The following is a 3,295-nucleotide window of genomic DNA, read 5'->3' on the forward strand; positions in this document are numbered from 1 at the left end:
CTTGAGTAGTTAGGCCTTTGTTGATTCTAACCTTGATTTTGTTGAGGACGGTTGTAGTAGTAGTAGCTGTTGTTGTTGATGTAGTTCACATCCTCAAGCATCTCAGGACAGTGATTGTCTGAGTGTCCAGTATCTCCACACTCCACACAAGTCATGTGAGAGTCGTAGATGTGCATAACTTCTTTCTTATCTCCAGCTCTATCATCGAGCTTCTTCATGAGCAGGTCTAGCTTTGCAGACAGCATGTCTACCACCTTGAGCTGATGCATACCTCCACCTCTCTTGCGTGTCTGGATCCTCTCTTCATTCCAGCGTTGGTTGGACGCCATCTTCTCCACAAGAGCCGTGGCTTGTGGTATGGTGAGTGATAGGATCCACTATGCCACCAACACCCATTTAGCAACACATGACCTGCAACGAAAAATTAGATGTGTTGCAGTCGTTCCCCGCCTTAAACTGAACAGCTCACCCACGCCCCACGGTCCACCCCGCAAGTTGCTTCGTGGCCACTATTCCCCACCCATCAGCTAATGCCCGATCCAACTCCCGGCACAGAGGCGGCGCCTAGGGCTTCTCCCTGTGCGATCGGTTGCTCTGGTTGGTGCTCTCTCCCCTGCCCAATCTCATCTTCATCTCTCTTCCTGCCCGATCGGCATCTTCCTCTCGCAGCCCCTTCTTTAATCTGGTGGTCAGCATGATTGGATTAGGTACCAGAGAGATGTGAGAATTTTGTGTTGTGATCGGAAGGAGATTGAAGCCTCTCCATGGAATCAATCAAGCGATCTGGTGGCAGCTTCCTCAAATCAGGTAGCAGCAACGAGAGGGAAGGTGCCACCAAAATTGATGGGTATTTTCTCCTCTGGTCTTCTTTTAGATGTGATTTGGATTAATTAGTGATTTCTGATAATCTCCTACCCCAAGGCTAATTGTTTCATAATTCGTTCTTCTTCTAGTTCTCTCTGATACATAAATTCTGTAGAATCCATCCGGCAGATCAAGAGTGGTCACGACCTGCCTTCATGACCCAGAAACTGAGCTCACTTTCTCTCACAATGGGACCCCAGTCTCGGCGAGGATCTGACCCTGGTCTGCACTAGCATCACTGCAGTTCATCTTCTCCCACCATCTTGCAAGTTGCAACTATCCTGCCTGGGCCTGAATGAGGCATGCTCACCCTTCTCTTCTACATGTGCTTTTCCTTGTGAATGCAAATCTGTTGATGGATTTAAGTAAATAGTTCATCATTCCATGATTTCTTGAATGATCAGTATTTTTGTACAAATCAGAAGGATAGTTGCAGGCCTTCAAAACGTCAAGTGTTTTACCATGCCCACAAGGTGTTTGTGAAAATGCAAAGGTTTTGTATCAGAGTAAATGGTTCATCGTGCCATGATTGTTTACCTCCTTTTTGTTCTATTTCAAACTACAATATACAATAGATCAATCCATCGAGCTGTTTACTGAGTAAATTATTAATACCAAAAAGTTTCTGTATGTGGTCATATTATTCCTTAGAATGTTATTATATGATTCTGTAATATGGTTATAAGTGATATTACTTGAGACATCAGAAATTTTTGGGTATTATCTGATTGGTTAAAGCCATTTGTTATAGGAGAACAATTCATGGCGTAGATCTGCTTCTACGAGAACTATGGCCCTCAGGCAACTGAGCTACCAATTGAATCATGAAATTAATAGGTAATTTTTTCTTTATATTATTATTCATCTGAGGACGTGTCCAAAATCATCTTGAATTAATTTTGATTTCTGTAAATGTAAATGCTACTACAATTCCTTTGTAGATCCTCTGAACTTTGACGTTGTCTACAGATTTGCTGAAGCCGCAAAGTTCCAGAACAAGGGTTATGAATGTAAGCACAGTATGTTCTTATTTTTGCCATGGATGTATCTAGGTATAATTAGAAGATCCAAAAACATCATTAATCTCTAGCTGCAATTGTAGTAATCACATTGACTCAACTTCGGTTAGGATATTCGAATGTGCAGTCACCTACTTATGTTGTCAAACTAAACCTGTAGAGAAAACATCTTTAGTCTATCTGAACCAGTAGAGCAAACATAATCTAATCTCTGCTGTTATCATCCTCATAAAGTGGAACTCTGCTTTCCACTATTCGCCAAAATTAGTTCTGGTTTTATTAGTTTTGAAAGTAGACATGTATAATGGATTAGTCGCTGGACCTTATAGGAAACTAGTTAAATTTTAGTGGTTTCAATCTATTGAACTACTACCATTACTTTGTCGTTGAATAGTTACAATCAATTATCATCATACACTATATTATTTATTGATTAGTGAGTGTATTGCCACTGCAGGTCCAAAGAGTCGGTTGAATATTTCTCTTGTTCGGATATCACCAGAAGCATGACGAGACAACGGGAAAGGCCAGAAGTAGCAGCTAGAATTTATATTTTATATGTGCATGTATATGTGTGTTGCCGAGGCATGACAATATACAAGAAAGTTCTGTAATATACTGGTATACTGAAAAGGATGAAATGAATTGGTATATATATTGGTGCTGTCTCTCACTGCTCTTTGTGTTGTCCCACTGTTTGTTCTTTCTATCAGACAAAAACTAACACCGATGTGTCTGACTAAATAATTTGGAAAAACCAATATGATTCCTCTCTTACGGCTTGCAACACATATAAGCGATGGTGTATAGCGATTATATACGTTGCACAATTGCAACACTTATTTGTACAAGCTACCAACATATAATTATGTGTTGCCGTAGACCCTTGCAATGCCACTTCTTGCAACATATACTAAAGTGTTGGTATAGACACTTGCAACACTTATTTAGAGTTCTAACAACGCATATATGCGTTGTAAAAGGGGGGTTCCATTTGTAGTGGGAATACTCCTCCAGCTGTAGCATTCATGGTTTCTCGGGCACTGTTGCCGAGCCCATGATAAAACGTCTGCATCAATAGCCAGCTCTCCATTCCATGATGGGGACATGCTAGGATGTAGTCTTGGAAGCGCTCTCATGCTTCTGGAACAGATTCATCATGTTGTTGCTGAAAACTTGTAATTTTCCCACAGAGAGCATTGGTCTTGCCCATGGGAAAGAACTTAGCCAGAAAGTTCGTGGAGCAGAGTGCCCACGTAGTATTTTTCTTCTTTGTAGCGTAGAACCACTGCTTCGCTCTCCCCAACAGTGAGAATGGGAAGAGGCGAATTAGTAGGGACTCCTGATATGGTGAATGTGCTGCAAATCTCCAGAAAGTGTTGGAGATGAGCACTAGCATCTTCGTGTGCCTT

At 41.4% G+C, this 3,295-nt stretch overlaps 1 long non-coding RNA gene across 6 annotated transcripts; it reads left to right on the forward strand.

Moving 5' to 3' along the window:
- LOC110431284 lies at nucleotides 445-2,556 on the forward strand. Of its 6 annotated transcripts, none has more exons than XR_002448743.1 (6): nucleotides 445-597; nucleotides 694-847; nucleotides 980-1,357; nucleotides 1,616-1,701; nucleotides 1,834-1,874; nucleotides 2,341-2,556. It is a non-coding gene; the product is annotated as an uncharacterized LOC110431284 (long non-coding RNA). The 6 variants fall into 6 exon arrangements; XR_002448741.1 differs by having other exon boundaries at nucleotides 708-847; XR_002448742.1 differs by having other exon boundaries at nucleotides 445-847; nucleotides 954-1,357.

The sequence above is a fragment of the Sorghum bicolor genome, chromosome 10 (genome assembly GCF_000003195.3).
Source record: "Sorghum bicolor cultivar BTx623 chromosome 10, Sorghum_bicolor_NCBIv3, whole genome shotgun sequence".
Classification (NCBI taxonomy): domain Eukaryota; kingdom Viridiplantae; phylum Streptophyta; class Magnoliopsida; order Poales; family Poaceae; genus Sorghum; species Sorghum bicolor.